The 11,743-nt window shown below is 39.7% G+C and overlaps 1 non-coding gene across 1 annotated transcript; it reads right to left on the minus strand.

The window, feature by feature from the left end:
- Positions 1-304: 304 nt before the first annotated feature.
- On the minus strand, positions 305-376 carry Trnaa-agc (transfer RNA alanine (anticodon AGC)). The gene has a single exon. It is a non-coding gene; the product is annotated as a tRNA-Ala (tRNA).
- Between the last annotated feature and the right edge of the window lie 11,367 nt (positions 377-11,743).

Raw genomic sequence — 11,743 nt, forward strand, 5'->3', positions numbered from 1 at the left:
CTGACTTGGGAGTTGCTGCAACTGAAGATGGTGATGAAGGTGACCCAAGTTGGAGGTGGCTACTTACAGCAATGGAATCGGGGGTTGGGGGGTGAAGTCGGGGGTGGCATTGGGTGATGTGTTCAGAGACGCAGCTCTGTGGTATGCAGTATTGTGACTGTCAGCTGTTTCTGGACCCAGTGTGGGGCTCTGGACCCAGTGTGTCAGTGGGGCTTTCCTGGGCCTCACAATACTTTTTTTTTTTTTTTTTAATTTTTTTTAGTTGCAGATGGACACAATAACTTTATTATATTTATTTATTTTTATGTGGTGCTGAGGATTGAACCCAGGGCCTCACACATGCTAGGTGAGTGCTCTACCACTGAGCCACACCCCAGCCCACAATACCTTTATTTCATTCATTTATTTATATATGGTACTGAGGATCAAACCCAGTGCCTCACACATGCCAGGCAGGTGATCTACCACTGAGCCACAACCCCAACCCTGATATTTTCAATTTATATAGGCTCAGCAAGATATAACCACACTGCTAGGCTGAGGAACATTTATATTGTAATTTTCCATAATTATTTGGGTTCTTTGATACACATATAAATAGCTTGTACATTATTACCAAAAGTCTGCTGGAATTTTGACCAGTTCTACCTTGAATCTATAGATAAGTTTGGGAAAGCTGGCACTTTAATGAGTCCTCTAATTGATTAACATGGAATTAATCAGATCAGATGATTTATTTAGATTTTCTTTCATTTCTCTCATCAATGGCAATTTTCTGTATATAAGTCTTGCACATATTTTGGTACACTCGTTCTTAAACATTTCATGTTTTATACTTCTGTAAAGGTATTTTTCTTTCAGTTTCCTATTCCTTTGTTGCTAATACATTGACAGATGACTGATTTGTATCTTGGTTTCTGAAAGTTGGAAAATTGGGAGCAGCTTAGCTGGATTGTTCTGGTTCAGGGTCTCTCATGAGTTTATAGTCAAGATGTCACCTGGGGCTGTAATCATCCAAAGGCTGGCCTAGAGCAGGAAGATCCACTTTCAAGCTCACTTATTATGTAACTCTTGACCAGAGATCTCATATCTCAACATATGGAACTACAGGGATGCTTGAGTATCCTCATAACATGGCAAACTGGCATCTCCCAGAACAAGCCAACCAAGAGAAGGAAAAGAAGTTGCAGGGCCTTTATGACCTGGTTTCCGCACCATCCTTTTTTCTCACACCAACCTTTCCACTTCATTTTTGTTTGACAGAAGCAAGTCTCCTAGTCCAGCCTCCATTCAAGAAGAGGGAAGTTATGGGTTGGGGTTGTAGCTCAGTGATAAAGTGCTTGCCTAGTATGTGAGGAATTGGGTTTGATTCCTGGCACTGCATATAAATGAATAACATAAAAATCCATTGACAACTAAAAAAATTAAAAAAAAAAAAAAAAAAAAAAGAGGAAGGGGGAGTTAGGCTCTGTCTTTTGAAGGAAGGAGTGTCAAAGAACTTGTGGACGGGGCCCTAACTAACACATTTGCATTCATCATGATCACCTAATAGTTTTTGAAGGCACCAAACAATACAATTATCCTCCAAAAGAAATTAGAATATAAAAATGAGAAAGGAGAAGATTAAAATGATTACTGTTTATATGTTCTGTTTTTTTGAGGATTCGTTTTTTTATACTTTTATTTTATTTGTTTATTTTTCTGTGGTGCTAAGGATCAAACCCTGTGCCTCACATGCACTTTACCACTGAGCTACAGCCCCAGACCATAGAATCAAGTGAAAATTCAATAATATGGTGGTATGCAAAATTAATATATCACAAAACAGTAGTTTTTATATAAAGAAGCAGGCTTGAAAAAAAGAATGAAAGAAAAGAATCAATTATGACAGGATTAAAACACTTAGGAGCTAACTTAGTGTGAAATGTAAAGAGGTATACCAGAAAAACATTTAAATGTTCAAAATGAACACAAAAGTACATTGAGGGGCTGGGGTTGTGGCTCAGTGGTAGAGAGCTAGCATGTTCGAGGTACTGGGTTTGATTCTCAGCACCACATACAAATAAATAAATAAAGGTATTGTGTCCATCTACAACTAATAGAAACTTAGAAAGAAGAGTACATTGAATGTTAAATAATGGCAGTTCTCCTTAAGCTGACCATTACATTCAATGTGATTCCAATAAAAATACCAACAGAATTTTAAAAATTGGGAAAATTGATTTTAAAACTACTATGAAAAAGCAAATGGGCAAAAATGGCTAAAAAAGAAAAAGATTTAAAAGATATTAAAATATTATAAAACCAAAGTATTTAAAGAAGCATATATGGATGAATAAATGAATACATCAGCAAAGGGAGAGAAAGAAAAAATCCTGGGAACAGATCAATATGAATATGGAGTTTATTATGCAATTGAAAACTGCAATAAAGTTATACAATAAAAACTGTATCTTGGGTTGGGGCTGTGTAGCTCAGTGATAGAGCGCTTGCCTCACATGTGTGAGGCATTGGGTTTGATCCTCAGCACTACATAAAAACAAAAATAAGTAAAATAAAAATATATAAAAAAAGGTTATCTTCTTGGGGCTAGGGATGTGGCTCAAGCGGTAACGTGTTTGCCTGGCATGCGTGGGGCACTGGGTTCAATCCTCAGCACCACATAAAAATAAAATAAAGATGTTGTATCCACCGAAAACTGAAAAATAAATATTAAAAAACTCTCTCTCTCTTCTCCCCCCGCTCTCTTTCTTAAAACAAAAAAGGTTATCTTCTTAAAAAATCTCAGTATCAGTAGGATATTCTACAAATTGTTTGGATATCAACATTTAGCTATCTAGAAACCTCATATCAAATTATAGTCCAGTGGCTCAAAGATTCCCCATTCCCCCCCAAATATTTCTTTTTTTTTTTTTTTTTGTATCTGGGATTGAACTCAGGGGTACTTAATCACTGAGCCACATCCCCAGCCCTTTATTATTTTTTATTTTGAGACAGGGTCTTGCTAAGTTGCTCAGGGCCTAGCTAAGTTGCTGAGACTGGCTTTGAACCTGTGATCCTCCTGCCTAAGCCTCTGGAGACGTTAGGATTACAGGCATGAACCACTGTGCCCAGCCCCCAAAAATATTTGAAACAAAAAAATCAAATCAGAAAATGCTAGAAGAAAATATAGGAGAATAATTTTAGAAATTCAGAAGGGAGGAGGCTTTTAAAAAATATGACATTAGGGACTGGGGTTGTGGCTCAGTGGAGCACTTGCCTAGCATGTATGAGGCACTGGTTCCATCCCCAGAACCACTTAAAAATAAAAACAAATAAAATAAAGGTACTGTGTCCATCTTCAACCAAAAAAATATTTAAAAAATATAATAAAAGACAAAGGTACTGTGTTCATCTTCAACAACAACAACAAAAAAATTTAAAAAACTATAAAAAAATGTGACATCAGGGGCAAGGGTTGTGGCTCAGTGGTGGAGCCCTTGCCTAATATGTGTGAGGCTGGGCTTAATCCTCAGCACCACATAAAAATAGATAAATAAAATAAAATTATCATGTCCATCTACAACTAAAAAAATAATATTTCAAATCCAGAAATTTTAAGGAAGCAATTAATACATTTGAGTACATAAAACTTTAAGATTCTTCATAGCAAACATCACAGTATTAGTCTATTTTTTATTATTCTAAGTACGTGAGGCAGGCTAACTCTATAAAGAAAAGAAGTATATTTAGTTCATAGTTATTGGAGGTTCAAGGGCAAGGCACCAGCATCAGCTCTGCCCTGGTCTGGACTTTGTCGTAGAGGGTACCACAATGGTTGGAGCATGTGAAAGAGGAAGAGATCATGTAGCCAAAATGGAAGGTAGAGAATGACTTTTATAACAACATGCTATCTCAAGATCTAATTCAGAGTCCCACAAGAACTACCTTAACATCTTGCAAGAACATACTTCTAATGACCTCATCCTGGGCATCACCTCTTAAAAGTTCCACCACCTCCACATGGCCACCCTGAGGACCATGCTTCCAACACAGAAATGCTTCAGGGACAAACCACTTCAAACCACTTTAGGGCAAAATCAAGAGAACAGGAAAAATAAGATTCTTTGGAACATAGTGGGCAAACAAACATTTCATTTCACCAATACATTAAGAGTTCCTATAAAGAGATAACAAAATACAGTGAAAATAGCACTTAAACACTGCAACCCCAAAGAACTTACAAGTTGAGTGCTGAGAGCCATAGCCAAGTAGGAACGACGCATGGCATTTTGGTTTGAAAGGTGACCCTGCTCAGGGATTAGGGTGGCTCCGGGTTTAGGGTGGATCCTGCTGGGAATAGGGTGGCTCCAGGATTAGGGCATATCCTGCTGCCTCAGGCGCCCGCTCCTTTGGAGTTCCCGTTGAGTTCTCCAGCGGTTCTGAGAGTATTGGTACGCAGAGCCAGGTGGAGGGAGTGTATTTTTCCCGGAACGTGCGTGTAGAGTGTCGGTGAGAGTTCGGGAATAAAGAGTTGCTGTTTGAATCTACAAGGCTTTTGTGGTGGCTCGGTTATTTTGTGCCCAGCCGGACTGTGGCAGTTGAGGGCATCTTTTTTTGGTACCAGGGATTGAACACAGGGGTTCTTAACAACTGACCCACATCCCCACTCCTTTTTATGTTTTAGTTTGAAACAGGGTCTCACTGAGTTGCTCAGGGCCTCAATAAATTGCTGAGGCTGGCTTTGAATTCATGATCCTCCTGCCTCAGCCTCCTCCTGAGCTGCTGGGATTATAAACATGCATGCAGCTAGAGGGCATCTTTTTGCTTTTTTTTTTTTTTTTTTTTTTGTGTGTGTGTGTGATACCAGGGATTGAACTCAGGGGTACTTGGCCACTGAACCATATCCCCAGCCCCCAGTATTTTACTTAAAGACAGGGTCTCACTGACTTGCTTAGCGCCTCAATTTTGCTGAGGTTGGTTTTGCACTTGACATCCTCCCACCTCAGCCTTCCAGCCACTGGGATTGCAGATGTGCACCACTGTGCCCGGTTTAGAGGGCATCTTTTAAGATACACCCACACAGAAAATTTCACTGGGAAGAGCAACTAAATTGAGGAGCAGACTCTGGCAGGACAGTCAAAAACTTTAGCACTAGAATTCATGTTGCCAGTAATGGTGAAGATTAGCTGCATTTGAAGAACAGTCTGTTCTTGCTGTTTTGCAAAATTGTGGAAGAAACTGATACAGACCTTGCAGAAAGGCTGCTATAGCCATTTTCAAGATCCCATCACTACCATTTTCTCCCAATTATATGTAAGCCTGAGGATCAGTGAAAAGAAAAACTGCTCTCTGTAGAGAGCCTTTGTCCAGTCAGTACTTAGTTACAAGGAGTGAACCACAGATGTTGCTCATGAACAGGAAGAACTCTTCATGAAGAAAATTCAGTGTGTGTGTGTGTGTGTGTGTGTGTGTGTGTGTGTGTGTTTTGGTACTGGAGGTTGAATTCAGGGGAACTTTACCACTAAGCTACATTCTCAGCCCTTTTTAAAATTTTAAGACAGGGTCTCACTAAGTTGCTTAGGGCTTTGTTAAGTTGATGAGGCTAGCCTCAATCTTTTGATCTTCTTACCTCAGCCTCTTGAGTTGCTGGGATTACAGGTGTGCACCTCCATACCTGGTTAAAACATCAGGTTTTCAAAACATGTTTACATTGACTTCTGGGATTCAAAACTGCCTCTGCTTGAATTTCTGCCCAATTAATTATTTTTTTTTTTCTTCAAGAAAAGTTAATGATAAATGGTATAGTTTTTAAATGCTGGGAAGTATCGAAGATGCCTTTGTTTTCTTTACAGACCAGAAGTTTGTCCACTGTAGACTGAGTAACGTTTGTGGAGCATTCCTTTTTGAATAGAACTCTCGGTGTCTACAATATCACCTTTCTTGTTGATTCACATGTATGTGGCCAAAGGAACAACTCCGTATTTCCTGTAAGGCTTAAAGTACGTATATCATGTGCTTCTCCTCTTCTGTGTTCATCTGTTTGCAAATTGCTGGATTGGAGGGTGCAGATAAGAGAGAGCAAAGATGCTTTCTGTATGGTCTTTTGTTCAACCATTTAAAAATATCCATTCTTTCAGTTCCTCTGTTTGTTAAGAGGTCCTTGGGGTATGTGGTATACTTTGGGACATGCTGAGGTTGTTAAAAAGCCAGCACAAAGTATCCAACGAGCAAGAGAGTCAGTTAGCATTTGCTGGGTAGTCAATCACCTCAGAATTTAGTGACCCCAAACCCCAACCATTTGTTTCATTCATAGTTCTGCAAGTGAATGGTACTGAGTCATATGGTCTCTGACTAGTTCAGGCTTATTCTTTTGACAGTTGCAGAGATTCATGAGAGAGGCGGAGTGTGAGGTCTCATTCCAGAATTGGAAAACTTATCAGTTCTGCCAGATTATCTTGGTCAAAGTAAGTCATAAGACCAGGCCAGATCTAAGAGATGGAGAAACTGTCTACATTTTGATGGGAGAAGATGGCACATCACATTGCAAAACCAGTGAGATTATAAATGCTGATCAGGAGCAAAGATGCTTTTTGCTGATGGGTTTTGAAAGGCTTAATCAAGATAAAAATAAGCATTTTAAAGGGTTTTTTCCTGCTAGGAGAAGTGAGGCAGGGGTTGGGAAACTGTGGTCATTTTTATAAATGATATATCACAATTGGATAGATACAAACTTGTTTGTACAAGATACAAAATACAAACTTGTTCCTAGAGTAGTTAACAAATTTTCTCAATCTGCGGTTGATGGGTAAAGAAACCATTGGGTGGGGTTGGTTAAGAATACCCTGCCTTTAAAAAGAGAATATTGGGCTGGAGGTGTAGTTCAGTGGTAGAGCTAAGCATATGCAAGGATCTGGGTTCAATCTCAGCACCACAAACAAACACAAATAACATGAGAATGTGATCTTCCTGGTTCTATATGTAGATGGGGAGAATGCCCTACAACCAGATTTTGAGAACTGTGACTGTACCAAAAAGACTATGAATGTTAGGTAGATTACATAACCACAAATAAGGGTCAGGTACATTTTTTTTTTTTTTGAGACAAGTGTCTTGTTGTGCTGTCTAGGATGGCCTTTCTCTGGAGTAACTGGGATTATAGACTGCGCCATTGCGCCTGGCTCGGGTGGTCTTTATTTTTGTGTTCATGTGTGTGGTATTGGAGATTGAACCCAGGAGTTCTCTACCATTGAGCTACGTTCCCAGCCCTTTTTATGTTTTGAGACAGGTTCTCGCTAAATTGTCAAAGCTGGCTTTGAATTTGAAATCCCCCTGTCCAAACTCCCGTGTAACTGGGATCACAGGTATCTGCCACCATGCCCTGCTACTCTTTTAGACAATAGTTAGATGGTGTAGCTAGATTACCTGGATTCAGATTTCCAGGTCTGTTAATTATTAGTGTGTGATCTAAGACCCTCTTTACTTCAATTTCTTCAACTATAAAAGGAGATAAAGCATATCTTCCTTGCAGTGCTTAGATGGAATACGTTTAGAACTCTAGCCAGGAAGCCTTAGGTGTTTGCTGTTCAATGATAATGTAGGCTATGAAGAACATTTAGCCCTTTATCTGTCTCATCAAAAAGGAGCTGACTTGGGCTAGGGATGTAGTTCAGTGATAGGGTGCTTGCCTCACATCCATGAAGTCCTGGGTTCAATCCCCAAAACCACACACACACACACACAAAATATATCATATATATTTAAAATGTTTTTTTTTTTTTCCTTGAGATGTCTTCTTTGCTCCATATGTTTAGAAGTATTTTGTTTTTAATCTCCAAATATTTGGGTATTATCTAATATTGATTTTTAAATTTTGGTCCACAAATAAACTTTGTATGATTTTATTCTTAACATTAAATCTGATTATAGTTTTGACTTGGCACTTGTAGTTGACAGTAGTTGACAGTTTCACTGCCTAATCCATTCTCTTTGCCACTCTGCTACTTTACCTCTGTTGGGGAGGTAAGGAAATTCATGGGCCAGATGCCAAGTCATTGATGCAACCAATGGGTAAGTATGATGACAAGAGGTACAGGTAATGGATCCATTTACGGTGTGAACCTTAAAGGAGGTAGGGGTTAGATTCTATGTGCCAAATATGGAAAAACTCCGAGATTAGAATCAGTGAGACTGACATCAGATGACAAAGTGAACCAAGAGGAAGTGTGAGAGGAAGCAAACATCGGAATGTTGCAATTCGTGTAGGTAAGGACTCTCTCAACCCAGCCTCTTTTAGAGTTGCTTCTCTGTTCTGTCATCTATATAGATATTGCATGTATTATCAATATCTTTACATATAATCAATCATTCACAGTCATCAGGTGGTGAGCAGGGTTCTAATCATAGCTGATTTTATTTTTACTTTTATTTTATGTGCTGTGTTAGGGATCAAACCCAGGGCCTCATTCTAGGTATGTCCTCTACCATGGAACTACATCTTCATCCCCTGAACGCATTTTAATGACCAAGTCACTTAACAATTATTTAAACAAAATCATTGTAACCACATTCACCATCTTGATAAAGTATACAGCTCACACTGTTGGGCAGCTGTCATCCCCATCCATCTCCAGGATACTTTCCACCATCCTAACCAGGAACTCTTCTCCTCACTAAGTGACTCTTCCACTTTCTTCCCAGCCCCTGGAACCCTCGACAACCCCTGGTCTCTCTTCTGTCGCTATGACTTTGGCTACTCTTGGTACCTCATAAAATCAATCAAACAGCATTCAAATACTGTCAAAGGCACAGTACTGGTCAACCAACCCTGAGGACATTCTTCTGGGTGGGTCTCCCCTGGTCACTTATTTCAGCTGACCTAGGGTAAACCTCACTGTAAGGAAACTCTCTGGCCTCTGGGACCTGCATGTCAGTTTTCTGAAATAAAAATCACCATTTCTTTCCATGAGAGCAAAATTGAAGAGACTAAGCTAGTATTGAAGTGAAACTTCAAAATAGAATAAGCTGTGGGAGACAATGAGTAGTGAGTTTGGGTTGAGTTGGGAATCAATGATGTGTTTTGAACACTTGGCATGTAAGTTCATGTGTTCAAAAATGAGAAAATTTATCCTAAAAATCACACAGTGAGAAGGGAGCTCTGGATTGTTCATTCTATTTAACAGCAGCATGAAAATTGATTCACTGCTTTTAACCCAGGCTGTATTACCACAGAGGATCTGTCTGTGGCAATTCCTCTGCTTTAGGGCAGCCGTTGCTCAACCTGGGCATTACAGACATTTGAGGCAGATGATTCTTTGTTGTAGGTAGCTGTCCTGTATATCTTTGGCCTGTATGCACTAAAATGCTAGTAGTACCCCACATTAAAGTTTTGACAATCAAACATCTCCAGATATTGCCAAATGTCCTTCTGTGAGCAAAATACACCGCCAGTTGATTCATGAGAAGAAAATATCAGGCTTCTTGCTTCACTGAAGTAATCTAATTCTGAATCTAAGTCTCCACTCTGACCTAAACTTTGGTAATAATTAATGTTTTCAATTTGGCTTTAAACAATAACTAGCAAAACTGATTTTCAAGCAACATTTAAAAAAATTTTTTTTAGTTGTAGATGGACACAATATCTTTATTTATATATTTTTATGGTGCTGAGTATCGAAACCAGTGCAGCATACATGTGAGGCAAGTGCTCTACCGCTGAGCCACAACTCCAGCCCTTTAAACAATCTTTTGTACATGCTTCTGGTAAAGAACTGATTTACACTTTAAAAAAAATATTTTTAGTTGTAGATGGACACAATACCTTTATTTTTATGTGATGCTGAGGATTGAACCCAATGTCTCTCACATGCTGGGCAAGTGCTCTACCTACTGAGCTACAACCCCAGACCCTGATTTACACTTTCTTAAGGAAAAAGAAATACTGTTGTATGTCTGATATTAACATTGAGTGAATACAAGGACTGGTCAGGATGGCTGACAAGCAGCAGCATCCCTCGAACTCTCCTGAGTACCAGATCACTCCCTCCAGCACCAATACTACTGAAGACACATTAATGTATTTCTCTCATTATCAGATTCACAACTACATATTTACAGCATGCAGATTTTAGGGCTGTCAGATGCATAGTGGGTACTCAAATATTTAATAAGTGAATAAAGGAAATCAGAACCAAGTTAGCTGAGGCCAATATGTTTAAAAAAAATGTAGCCTAAAATACTTCACTTCTGGGGCTGGGGCTGTAGTTCAGTGGCAGAGTGCTTGCCCAGCATGTGTGAGGCACTGAGTTCAATCCTTAGCACCACATAAAAATAAATAAGGGCTGGGGATGTGGCTCAAGCGGTAGTGCGCTCGCCTGGCATGCATGCGGCCCGGGTTCAATCCTCAGCACCACATACAAACAAAGATGTTGTGTCCGCCAATAACTAAAAAAAAATTAAAAAAAAAATAAATAAAATAAAGGTATTCTGTCCATCTACAACTACAAATAAAATAAAGGCATTCTGTTTATCTATAACTACAAAAAAAGAATTAAAAAACTTGAATTTTGAAGTTTTAAGATTATGTATGTGATTTTTTGGGGGGTGGGTGGGTGTGGGGTTAGTACCAGGTATTGAACCCAGGGGCACTTTACATTCCCTCCCTTTTTATTGTTTTGAGACAGGGTCTCCCTAAATTGCCCTGTCTGGCACTTGTGATCCTCCTGTCTCAGCCTCACAAATCATTGACTATAAGTATGTGCCTCTGTGCCTGACAATGTTCAGACTATGTAAAACTGAAGTGTTTGTAGCCAGGCATGGTGGTGCATGCCTGTAATTCCAGGGCTCAGGAGGCTGAGGCAGGAGGATCACAAGTTCAAGGCCAGCCTCAGCAACTAAGCAAGGCCCTAAACAACTTAGTGAGACCCTGTTGCAAACTAAAAAACAAAAATGGCTGGGGATGTGGAACAGTGGTGAAAAGGGCCCCTGAGTTTGATCTCCAGTACAAAAAAAAAAAAAAAAGATGGGCTTGTGTGGCATGTAGTCCCAGCTAGATACTTCGGAGGTTGAAGTGGGAAGCTCACTTAAGTCCACCTGTTCAAGACTAGTCTGGTCAACACAGTGAAACCCCATCTCAACGCCCCCCCGCCCCCAAACTCACTCCCCTTTCTCTCAAAAATAGCTGCGTATAGTGATATGGGTTTGTTGAGGCAGGATTGCTTAAGCCCAGGGTTTGAAGGTCAGCCTGGGCAACGTGGCAAGACCCTGTCTCAAATAAAGAAAAATCTGCAACAAAAAAGTTAACATGTGTATCCAAGAAAACTTGGATACACATTTCTTCCAGTGGTTTTTATTGGAAGTTTATTAAACTGTTGAATTTGGGTTTTCAAACTGAGCATAGTACTTGGTGTCTCCCCAAGTGGTCGTAATTACACAGATTGGTTTTTATTTTGAGATAGGGTCGTGCTAAGTCACTGAAGCTGGCCTTGAATTTGCAGTCACTTCCAGCCTCCTGAGTCACTAGGATCACGGGCTTGTGACACTCCGTATGGCCCAACTTGCCTTATTGCACTTATGAAAACAATGGTTCAAAGAATTCCACTGACAAGTTCTAATGCTTCTGGCTACTTCATACGTCACTGCCTTGCTACTTGTTTCCCTTGGTTCTCCCCACTGTACCCCTCAATGTCTTCATGCTAACCACTTTTTCTAGGAAGCATTCAATGATGACTTTATGTGTACCTTTTCTCCCCTCCCATCACAGTGC

The sequence above is a fragment of the Callospermophilus lateralis genome, chromosome 1, assembly GCF_048772815.1.
Source record: "Callospermophilus lateralis isolate mCalLat2 chromosome 1, mCalLat2.hap1, whole genome shotgun sequence".
In the NCBI taxonomy this organism is placed as follows: domain Eukaryota; kingdom Metazoa; phylum Chordata; class Mammalia; order Rodentia; family Sciuridae; genus Callospermophilus; species Callospermophilus lateralis.